Raw genomic sequence first — 12,867 nt, forward strand, 5'->3', positions numbered from 1 at the left:
TCTGAAGGTGGTGACTAGATGAGACACTGGAGAGAGGTCGGAGGCTGGAAGAAGGGGTGTCCCTGGGTCTGTTCCGTCCCAACACTGTAGAAGCAGAGACAGATCCGGGACGTTGAGGGCACTGCTCATTGTTTACTATTTATACCAGTGGTTCTCATTCCAGGATGAGGCCCAGAAATCAGGATTTTAAAAAGATTCCCAGGTGATTCTAATGTGCAGCCAAGGTTGAGAACCACTGATTTATACTATTACAGATGTCCCCCATTCAGCCCCAGACGCCCCCAGGCCTTTGCTGCACTATTGTCTGTGCCCACAGGCTATGCATATATGCTTAACAGATCAACCCAAACTAGACAGTTCTACCCATACAGCGGCAACAGAACACAGAAGAATGAACATGTACTTTGGCTCCAAACGCCCCTGGCTGTATTTTCATCTGTGACTTTCTAGCCTTATGGCTTCCTAGTACCCTGATCCTTTGAAGCTTGGAGGCTGCCTGAGTTTCTTGGCTCCTGGTGCCCTTCTTCCCACTCTAATCAGGGGTGATTAAAAAATTTTTTTTTTATTTCAGAGAGAAAGGGAGAGGGAAATAGAAACATCAGTGATGAGAGGGACTCATTGATTGGCCGCCTCCTGCACGCCCCCTACCAGGGATCGAGCCTGCAACCTGGGCATGTGCCCCCGACCAGAATCCAAGCTGGGACCCCTTAGTCCCCAGGCTGATGCTCTATCCACTGAGCCAAACCAGCCAGGGCGATCAGAGGTGATTTTTTACTGCTTTTTCGGTTTGTTTTGCTTCTCTACATTTTCCAAATGTCCTATAATGAGCATGTCTTTACTTTTGGAATCATAAGAGAATTTGATAAAAAATTCTTACAAAAGGGAAATCACCAGTGACCGTGGGTCAGAACAGGTTTAGTGGGAGTGATGGGAAAGCAGAAGGTGGGTTCCAGGGGTGTGAGGAGATAGCTGGGGCTGAGGAAATGGGAACAAGGAATGTGTGACTCCCTGTTGGTAGCAAAGGCAAGGAGACAAAGACCAGTTTCCTGAGTAACAGGATTCAGAAAATGATTTATAACAGCAGTTCTTAAACCTTTTGCTCTCAGGGTCCCTTTCTACTCTTAAAAAGTTAGTGAGGGCCCCAAAGAGCTTTTGTTGATGTCATTTAATATTTACCGTATTGCATATTAACATAGAAAAATTTAAAGTATCTATTCATTTAAAATAATAGTAGTGAACCCATTATTTCTTTTTGTTTTTTGTTAATCCTCACCCGAGGATATTTTCCCATTGATTTTTAGAGAGAGTGGGAGAGAGGGAAAGACAGAGAGAAACATTGATGTGAGAGAAACACATTGGTTGGTTGCCTCCTGTAGTGCCCTGACCAGAGCCTGGGCCGGGGAGGAGCCTGCAACCGAAGTATGTGCCTGTGACCGGAAACAAACCCGGACCCTTTGATCCACAGGCCGATGCTCTATCCACTGAGCTAAACAGGGCATCCATTATTTCTTAACATATATTTTTAAGAAAAATAACTTTTTCAAAACAAAAATTTAATGGAAAGAGTGGCCCGGTTTTTCATTTTTGCACTTCTCTCTAATGTTTGACTTGGTAAAAACCAATTAGATTCTCACATCTGCTTCTGTATCCAATATGTTGCGGTCTGTTGCCTTGGTGGAAGCAAATAAGAAAAATCTAGCCTTCATTGCATGTGTAGTTAGTAAAAGAAAGACCCTGAAGGAGCCTTCGGGACCTCCTTCAAGGGTTCTAGGACTACACTTTGAGAACCACTGATTTATAGTATGGGAGGAAATTGGAACACACTATATAACCTGAACAGAAAGAACCAGTAGAGAAACAGAGATGTAAAATTCAAGAGAGGAGGTATAATAAAAGGAATATACCAATATGGATAGAGGAGAAGAGGTAGGAGGGATAGAGTTGCAAGGATATGTGTGGCTGTAAATAGATATGTTTGGAGGCCTGGAGGCAATTGGTAGATTTCACATCCATTACTTTGTTTCCTCTGAAAGGCAGTGAGGGGCCACAGAATGGGATGCCATGAAGATGGTTTGTCTATATGCGTGCTGGGAGATGAGATGATTGCTGTGAAAAGGTAAGTATTTCTGTGAGCAGGAGCATGTCTAGTTACAGTGCAGGGAATATTTTGAGCTGGATGTTTTCCCTCGGAGCCTTCTCTGCCACACTTTAATCCAAATAAGCCAAGTTAAAATCAACATCAAGGACACCTTCGGTTTCAAAGAGAAATCAACAAAAGTGTCCTGAGCCTGAGCTGTGTGAGTACAATAGGGGAGGGACATTTCTTTTTCACTTGGTTTTATGAGGTGATGTTTACTAGCTCGTTGTATGTATGTGTATTTAGGGCATGTGTTTGCGTATTTGAGCTTTGAGTATTTTTAGCACTAATTAGCACTGCTACTTGGGAAAGAAGCTCTCCAATGCCCAGGGTTTGGGATTGTGGCTTTCGTCCCTAGGGTGGGCATGCCTCTGAATGGGTCTCCAGTTCACAAGATTTTTATATATTTAGGCTGGGAGAGCTTGTGTATATGTCCATGTGCATGTGTACGTGGGAGGCAGATTCACTGCTTTGGTTCAGCAACATTTTATTTTGAGTGTCTTTGGTGTTGAAGTCTTTCTTGAAATGTTCAGCAAGATTAGAATAAAAGTAGAAATAAAAGGGAAAATTAAACTAGGAGTACATTAGCTGCAGAAGAAAATTCAGTTCGAGAAATGGAAGTATAATAGTTCTAATATTCTTTAAGTTCATGTGATTTAAAAAAAAACCTTAAGGGATTTAATTAAAGCCTGTTGTGGGGGAAGGTTACAAATTAAGAGCTGTTCCCATCAGTCTGGAATAATATGGACCTTTGTCTCATAAACTTTTTAAACTAAAGATGAGAGCTTACTTAAATACATTTTGGCATCTTTTCACTTTTCCATGAAAAGTGTAGGTCTGGGATGAGGGGTTCCTTACTCACAGGCTGAATCTTAGGATAAGCCCTTAATTTAGAAATGATAAATGCCAAGAAAGTTTACCATATCTTGATAAATTCTTGGAGCTGGAAGGGAACTTACAGGACATATGGTTTGTCACACTTTTTATAGCTTAGAAAGTTAAAAACCAAGAGGGTTGGGGAGCTTCTGAAGTCCATGTCTGTGGCTTGTTGCAGAATTTTTTCCCCCTTCCAGTCCTGTATACTTTTCTTTACACTAGAGATTGGAACTTTTATGCATTTGAGGGGTCTCTCTAAGTCTCAGTTTAATTGCTTCATTTAGGTCTCTGTGGTTCTTAACTATTTTGGGATATCTCCTGCTCACTAATCTGTTTGCAGTGTGTCTTATTCTCTATCTTTTGGACTCCCTCTCCCTCTGAATCTTTTTTTCTCTATCTATGAGTGTGCACCATTCCCTCTGTTTCTCTCTCAGTCTCTCTCTTCTTTGGATATCTCATTCCATATCTCTTTCTTCTTTTTTAATCTTCTCTCTTAACTGGTGCCAAGGGGTTCTATAGTTCTCTGCTCTCCCTTTTTATCTTCCATGTTCTTTCCATGTTCTTAGCTTTTTATCTTCCATAAGAGACACTGATCTGTAGGTTTTTTTTTTTTGTATTATCTAATTTTGGCATTGGGTTATACTGGCCTCATAAAGTGGAGTTGGGAAGTATGCCTTATTTTATTTTCAGGATGAGATTGTGTAGATTTTGTGTTGTTGTTTTTTCTTCAAAAATTTGATAGAGGCCCTGGCCAGGTAACTAAATTGTTTAGAATGTTGTCCCAATATACCAAGGCTTGGGGGTTCGATCTCTGGTCAGGGCCCCACACCCCTCTCCCTTCCTCTCTCTCTCTCAAATTAAAAAAAATGTTTGGTAGAATTCTCCAGTAAAACCATTTGGGCATGGAGATTTATTTGGGGGGAGATTTTAAATTATGAGTTTAATTTCTTTGATACAGGACTATTTAGCTTATCTATTTTGTCTTGGTTGAGCTCTGGTAGTTAATGATTTTCAAGGAATTGGTATATCTTTTCTTTTTCAAATTTATGAGTTTAAAGTTGTTCATCATATTCTTTTATCTTTTAAAAAACTTTTTAAAAAATTTATTTATTTGGAAGGGAGAGAGAGAAACATCAATTTGTTGTTCCACTTATTTATGTATTCACTAGTTCATTCTTTTTTTTTTTTTTTTGGCCCAGGGCAAAGGTGGCTTTTATTTCCTCTGTTGAGGAAGTAGGGGAGGGGGACTTCCCCAAGCACACCAGCTTAAGGAAGGGGTGGTGTGCCCTCAGCAGAAGAGAGCGGGATGGTCATTCAGAAGGGCTCCTCTAAGTCCACTTCCTGGCCCCAGGCTGCACGGTGTGTGCTCTTGAGAGTCACTCACTCCCCCTGGGGTGCCAGCTCTTGCATGAATGGAGGCACAAAGAGGTGTTCACCAAGTGGAAGGGGGGACTGGTGCCCTGACTGAGGGAGCAGAGGACTGGGGTGGTCGACCCCACACCCAATGCCTGCCCAGGATGATAACCGGCGGTGTGACTCTTCTCCGGAGAAGGGCCAGAGAGGCCCAGAGGCATTGCTCGATCTTCTGGCTGGTCCTTTAAATGTCCATCTCAAACTGTGACTCTTCACCGCCTGCTGGCTTATCTTCAGGGCTGTTCTGCAGGTGGTTCTGGCTGGCTTCATTGGGGGGCTCGTCACTTACAGGGCTAATGACCCCTGGAATGGTGGGCAGGTCCCCTGGGGGTGTTTCCGACACTCCATCAGGAACTTCTGGTCATAGATGATCCTGGTGCCTCCCTGGGTGGTGCTGTAGTCCCTGCGGGAGCTGCACGCAGTCGCTGAGGACTACCCGGTGAGTGGCGGGGATGACCGGGCTTGGGGTCTGGCTGCAGCTGCTGCCCTAGACATGGTCTTCTGCACGTAGTGCCAGAAGCTAGCACTAGTTCATTCTTATATGAACCCACAACTTTGGCATAGCCGATGCTCTGACCAACTGAGCTACCCGGTCAGAGCTCTTATCCTTTTAATAGCTTCAGAATTTTTAGTGATATCCCATTTCATTCTTGAAACTGGTAATATGTCTTCTGTGTTTTAATTTTCGTCAGTTTTGCTAAAGGTTTATCCATTTTATTGAATTTTTTAAAGAATCAGCTTTTTGTTTCACTGCTTTTCTTTATTTTTTTGTTTTTAATTTTGTTGATTTCTTTTTTAAAGAATATATTTTTATTGATTTCAGAGAGGAAGGGAGAGGGAGAGAGAGATAGAAACATCCATGATGAGAGAGAATCATTGATTGGCTGCCTCCTGCACACCCCCTACTGGGGCTAGAACCTGCAACCCTGGCATGTGCCCTTGACCGGAATTGAACCCAGGACCCTTTGGTCCACAGGCCCACGCCCTATCCACTGAGCTAAACAAGCTAGGGCATTAATTTTATTGATTTCTTATCTCTATAATCCTCTGCTTACTTTGAGTTTATTTTGCTTTTTATAAAATTTTTTGAGGTAGAAACTTAGATGATTGTTTTGAGACCTTTTATTTCTTTTCTAATGTAAGCATTTGGTGCTATAAACTTCCCTCTCAGCACTCCTTTAGCTGTATTCCCACATATTTTATGTTTTATTTTCATTTTTATTCCATTCTATGTGTAATTTACTTCATTTTTTACACAAGGAAAAAAAATTAACAGAGCCTCAGGGACCTGTGATCACTTGGAAATTAGCACACTTCTAAATAATCATTTTCTTTCTGTTTGGACAAGTTCCTTTAGCCATTATTCTTAAAAATAAGTTTTTATTGATTTTAGAGAAAGAAGAAGGGAGAGGGAGAGAGAGATAGAAACATCCATTCGCTGACTCCCCCCGCTCCCCCCCCCACACACTTCCTACTGGGGATTGAGCTGGAAACCAACCTTTGGAGGCAGCAGCAACGCACCAGCGTGTGCATGTAGGAGATCCCCCAGTGCTCCATCACTGGCTTGCCCAGGGTCTGCAGGTAGGACGCCAGCCACGCGGGCCTGCAGTTCTCTCCAGGTGACAAAAGGCAGGGACGCTTGAGCTGCAGGTAGACTGGCACCCCAGATTAGGCTCCCCACGCGAAAGGTGTTACAGATATCTCCCATTCCCCCACTCCCTTTATCTCCCTCCTCCTCACTGGATTTTTTAAAAATTTAAATTCTTTATTGTTTAAAGTATTACATATGTCTCCCCCCCCGCCAATACCTTTAGCTATTCTTTAATGGTAAGTTAATTAGTGACCATTCTTTTAGTCCCTTCATCTGAGAATGTCTTTATTTCCCATTCATTCTTAAGGATAGTTTCACCAGATAGAGAATTCATGGTTGACATTTCTTCACTTCCATCACTTGGAAAATGTTATGCCACTTCCTTTTGGTCTCCATGGGTTCAGATGAGAAATCTGTCGCCATTTGCATTGATTTCCTCCTAGTGTTTGTCTTTAGCTGATTTCTTTGTCCTTAGGTTTTCGAAGTTTAATAATGATTTATTTGGGTTTATCTTATTTGAGGTTTGCTGAGGTTTGCTCAGCCTTGAATCTCTAGGTTTATGTCTTTCCCCAAATCTGGGAAGTTTTTAACTATTACTTATTTGAATACTCCTTCAGCCTCATGTTCTCCTTTTGGACTTTTCTCCTTTCTTCAGGACTTCAATGATGAGAATATTGTCTTTTTCTTATGGTTCCACAGGTCCCTGAGGCTCTGCTAATTTTTTTTCCCTCGTGTAAATTGAGTGAATTCCACAATGTCATCTCAAGTTCTCTGGTTCTTTTGTGTTCTATTTTTTGGTTGAGCCCATTGATTATTTTTAATTTTGGTTATTGTGTTTTCCAGATGTATAATTCCCACTTGGTTTTTAAAAATCTATTTCTTTTACTGAGATTTTCTTTTTCATTTGTTTCAAGAGAATATGTTAAGAAAAAGAATATGTAATAGTTTGTTGAAATAGTTTTAATATGGATGCTTTAAAATTCTTGTCAGATAACGCCATTATCTGATTTGTTTTGGTGTTGGTATTAATTGCCTTCCCTCAATCAAATTGTGCTTTTACTAGTTCTTTGTATGATGGGTGATTTTTTTAGACACTTGTCCTATTAAATATTTTATTTTAGCAGGTAGTCTCCCAGTTTAGGTTTATCATGCATATTCTTTGGTGTTATAGGACTTTTTCTCCTCTACTTTTAGCATATATATATATATATATATATATATATATATATATATATATGTATATACATACATATATATGATATATTCATTGAGATATTAAATTTCAAAAACTTGGGTGAAATGGCAAATTTTATTAAAAAATACAAATGATCAAAATTGACTCTAAAGGAAATACTAAACATGCATGTATAATCTCATATTCATTAAAGGGATTTACTAACTAATCAAAAATTGCCCATAAAATTCTCCCAAATAGCCTCTCCTTTCTACCAAACCAAACGCACCCAAGTGAGGTCTACCAAAATTTAGAGAAACACATAATGCTATCTTATAAAAACTGTTTTAGAGACTAGAAATAGTGGGAAAGTTCCTCAATTCATTTTATGTGGTTTAATAACAAATGATGGGAAGGGGTCTTAGCATAAAGTAAAGCACAGGGTTGTATTATGTCCCTGTTTCTCAGATGATTCATTAATTCAGTCTCCACGTCTGCTTGTGATATTAACTGAAATTGCACCAAAAACTGGATTATCATTAACTGTTATTGCCTGAGCAACTGCATTTCGGTCATGGAAAATTTCAACAAAAGAGTGCGTATGTGCCAGCAAAGCCATGGAGGCCATTTACCCGATATCCTATTCCATACATAACCCTATACTATATACTTTATGAATCAATAAAAAATTTACAATTTTAATTATAAACCTGTGTTTTCTATCAAAATTACTTCTTGCGTGAATTTTGGGACACCCTTTACTATCTCAGTTAACACTATGACATTTATATTTGCTATTGTGCTGTCCTTTGCTTTTGGTTAAAACAAGCAAGTCTTTTCCTGTTTGAGACCCAGGTGGTTGAGATAGTTATTTTTGGTTTCAGCAAATCCATTAAGAATAAATATATTCTATTGGTATAAAGAAGAGTCAAATGGATATTTTAGCTTTGAATAATAAAATAACAGAAAAAACCTGAGTAGAGTGGAGAGGAAAGAGGAAAGAATCAATAGACTTGAAGATAGAACCATAAAAATTACTCAGTTTGGACAACAAAGAGAAAATAGACTGAAAAAAAATTGAGCAGAGACTAAGAGATCTGTGGGACTCTAACAAGAGCTGTAACATTTGTGTGGTTGAAATCCCAGAAGGGGAGAAGAAAGAGGATGGGGCTGAAAAGGTATTCAAAGAAACAACGCCTAAAAATTTCCTAAATTTGGCAAAATATAAACCTCTAGTTTTCAGAAGCTGAGAGAAACTCAAGATAAACCCAAAGAAATCCATGCCAAGACACATCATAATCAAACTTGAGAAACATAAAGATGAAGAAAATATTTTGAAAGTAGCCAGAGAGAAATGACACATTATCTACAGACAGACTTTGAAATGTTGTGGGTCTGGTTCCACGTTAAAACCTGTATCGCAATAAAGTGAGTTGTAATCTTTTTGCTGGTGGAGAGTCTTGCCATCAATTTGTAAAAAAAGTAATAACTGTGAAATGCCATAAAGTGGAGCACAATAAAATGAGACATGCCTGTACAGGGGAAAATAATTTGTATGACAGGAGATTTCTCATCAGAAATCATGGAAGGCTAGAAAGAAGTGGCATAAAAATTTTCAAGTGCTGAAAAAAAAATTGTCAACCACAAATTCTTTTTCTTAAAATATATTTTTATTGATTTCAGAGAGGAAGGGAGAGGGAGAGAGAGATCGAAACATCAATGAAGAGAGAGAATCATTGATTGTCTGCCTCCTGCACAACCCCCACTGGGGATTGAGCCCACAACCTGGGCATGTGCCCTTGACCAAAATCGAACCTGGGACCCTTCAGTCTGCAGGCCAATGCTTTATCCACTGAGCCAAACCAGCTGGGGCCAACCACAAATTCATTAGTGAAATTCCTTCAGGAATAAAAGGGAAATAAAGACATTCTCAGACTAAGAAAAATGAAAATATTTTTTTCCTCAGGAGTCTTATCTGTAAAAAGATGTTTAGACCTGGCTGGTGTGGCTCAGTTTGTTGGGCTTGTCCTGTGCATAGAAAGGTTGCCAGTTAGATTCCCAGTCAGGGCACATGCCCAGGTTGCTGGCTCAATCCCCAGTAGGGATGGTGCAGGAGGCAGCTGATCGATGTTCTGCTCTCACATCAATGTTTCTTTTTCTTTTTTTTTTTACATCAATGTTTCTCTCTCTCTCTCTCTCCCTCCCTCCCTCCCTCCCTCCCTCTTGCTCTCTAAAAAGAGCAATCAATATAAACATTAAAAAATGTTTAAATAAAATTCTTGAAATCGAAAGGAAATGAAAAAATCTTGAAGCACTAGGAAAGAAGGAAGAACAAAGGAAAGAGCAAATATGGGTGCATATAATAGACCTCTTGAGTTTTTAAATATTTGGCAGTTGGAGTGAAAAGATAACATTTTTGATGTTGTTCTCAATGTATGCGGAAGAAATAGTTAAGACAATTATATTATAAATGGAGTAGGGTATAGGGACTTAAAGGGAAGTAAGGCTTCTACATTTCACTTGTGCTGGTAAAACTTCAACACCAATAAACTGTGATGAGTTATGAATGCCTAATGCAATACCTAGAGCAACCACTACATTTTTATTTATGCATGTAACAACTTTCATTGACATCAAGGGCATTATGCTGAGTGAAAAAAGCCAATCTGAAAAGGTCACATTCTGTATGATTCCATTTATATAACATTTGCAAAATGGCATACTTAAATTGCTGGAAAACAAATAAGTGGCTGCTAAGGGTTAGGGGTGGTGGTGTGGGTGTGACTAAAGAGGTAGCATGATGGAGTCTGTGTGGTGATGGAATAGTTGTGTATCTTGGTTGCAGTGGTGGTTACACATATCTCCTCGTGTGATAAAATGGTATAGAACTATGCACACACACATTGAACCAACGTCTATTTCCTGGTTTTAATAGTGTTCTGTGGTTACGTAAGTTGTAACCATTGGGAGAATCTGGGTATAGGGGACATGGGATGGACCTCTGTACTATTTTTGCAATTTCGGTAAATTATGATTATTTCAAAGTAGACAAATTTGTAAAATATTTAAAAAAAATCACACCTATTTACTGAAAATATTTTATTTTTATTTACATTTACTACGTATTTTTTCAAAATGGAATATTATTTTCAGTTTTCTCCATTATTTTGAAATTTGACTGTCCTGTAGAAATCTTGGGTGGGAGTAGTAAGTTGCAACAGGAATTTTCTCTCCATTTGAATCACCATGGTTTTGAGTTGGGAGCTATTGGTACTGGTTTTTATAGGAGAGGATGGTGTGACTGTCTCACCCTTATCTCACTCCACTATGTATGGCTGTTCTGTGGGGTTACCTTTCTGTACGAATGCTAAAAACCCCATAAAAAAACAGCAAAACATTCAAATCCCTCATTATGCCTGCCTTACCCCATGACCTAGTGTTATAAGTTGGTTTGCTAGAATCAGAAGTACATTGGTGGCTGTGGAGTAGAATTCTCATTACATAAGATTAAGTAGCCTGCATGATTTCTCCTCTTTGTAACCTTGACTAACTGAACTTGGGTTAGCTGCAAGTTTTCTTTTGTGACTATCATGTTTTCCCCTAATTAATCAAATTTTCCGGAACCTCTGTCTGTGCAACTAAATAGACTAGATCTCTCTGCAGAGGTGGGAATAGAAATTACTGTGGGAATCTTGATTGTGTTGCTGATTTGCATAGTGTTAATGATTTGTATTTTAATGGGATTGGGAGACTGAAGGATTACATGTCAGTATAACCTGTTTGCTATTTCCAGTTCTGGAGCCATGTAGGGTCAACCTCACCCTCTTTTTCTGTTTTTTTTTTCCCCTTCTTCTTTAGTTCCTTCTTGTTTGCACTTTATTTTATGCCCAGAACTTAATGTCAGCTAGCTTTTATTTGAAATATGACTTTGAGCTCTCTGCTCCTGTGTCAGGTGCTTGTACATATACCATCTCATTACTCCAAACAGCAATCCTTCTTTTAAGTAATAATTTAGTATTTCATTATTCCATCATGTTGACATTATGTTTAAATGCTGAGATAAATATTAAAATTGTGATGGATGCTGTCAAATGCATTCTAGATGACACGTGGGACACTTACATTAGTTTGATGCAATAGAATCATTAAATATGCCGTAAGAAACTTAGTCTCATTTTAATGCATACAACAAAGAAAATTCAGGAACCATAATCAAGAAGCTCCTCTGTAGAAGAAATATATACAAAATACAGAGTAAACCTGACATAGAAAAATTTCATAATACCACTTATTTACTTTATTCCCCCAATGTTCATCTTTGAAGAAGTTTCTTTTTCAAGTCTTATTACAGATATAAGAATAAAGGTGAGATGAACAATAGTATGTCCCAATGTCTATGTAGCGGCTAAGTGATAATGAAACCACTACAGTTCATCATGGAAAAGCAAACACATTCAGAAATGTATTATTGTTATTATTATCATTATGACAGTGTTGAGAGGGGCTCAATTAATCAATCAATGGTGTAGCCATCTGATAGAACAATGGGATTTGTAATAAGAGGTTTACTACTGGGTGGCAGATATGGCAGACAGCCCAGAAAGCAAGCTTGGAATGGTGAACCACATATTCCACTGGCAACATTTGTGGCTCAGGAAGTGGTATCAATATGCACACATTTACTCAGAGGAGTGCAAAAGGGCACATGTGTGAATGGGATTATAAAGCAGAAGACTCCCAAATTTTGAGCTAGCTTTCAAAATGCACCAATAATTTGAAAACCAGTTTTGTCTTCTTGCAAATGCTAATAATATAATGTGTACTGATTGTATTGGAATAGATGCAATGATAATAGTATAATTGTAGATATATTTTTATTCAATAGATTGGCTCTTCTATAGTGTGGCAGGCAGCCTCCAAATGGCCCCCAATGATCTCTGCCTCCTGGTAGCCACGCCCTTGTGGCGTTCCCTGTCTTTGAGTGTGGCTAGACTTACCAGCTTGCTTATAATGAATAGAATACGGCAGAAGTGATGGGATGTCACTTCTGATATGAGGTTATGAAAAGATTGGGACTTCCATCTTAGGGTTCTCTTTCTTGGACTGCTTGTTCTGGGGTGTATTAGTTTGCTTGGGCTGTCATAACAGAAGACCACAGCCTGGGTGGCTTAAACAGCAGAAATTGTTTTTCCACAATTCTGGAGGCTGGAAGTCCCAGATCAAGGTGCTGGTCAATTCTAAGTGAGGGCCTACTTCCTGGCTTGTAGGAGGCTGGCATCTTGCTGTGTGCTCACTTGTATTCTTTTTAAAAAAATATATTTTATTGATTTTTTACAGAGAGGAAGGGAGAGGGATAGAGAGTCAGAAACATCGATGAGAGAGAAACACCGATCAGCTGCCTCCTGCACACCTCCCACTGGGGATGTGCCCGCAACCAAGGTACATGCCCCTGACCAGAATCGAACCCGGGACCCTTCAGTCAGCAGGCCGACGCTCTATCCACTGAGCCAAACCGGTCAGGCTCACTTGTATTCTTTATGTGAATGTGGGGAGAGAGAAAGAATGTCTGGTGTCTCTTTGTTGTTTTTCTTAAAATATATTTTTATTGATTTTAGAGAGGAAGGGAGAGGGATAGAAATAGAAATATCAATGATGACAGACAATCATTGATTGGCT

General features: G+C 39.3%; 1 pseudogene; it reads right to left on the reverse strand.

Moving 5' to 3' along the window:
• Nucleotides 1–4,457: 4,457 nt before the first annotated feature.
• Nucleotides 4,458–6,134, reverse strand: LOC102435706 (annotated as a pseudogene).
• Nucleotides 6,135–12,867: the final 6,733 nt, after the last annotated feature.

This window comes from Myotis lucifugus, unplaced genomic scaffold (genome assembly GCF_000147115.1).
Source record: "Myotis lucifugus unplaced genomic scaffold, Myoluc2.0 scaffold_20, whole genome shotgun sequence".
NCBI classification, from domain to species: domain Eukaryota; kingdom Metazoa; phylum Chordata; class Mammalia; order Chiroptera; family Vespertilionidae; genus Myotis; species Myotis lucifugus.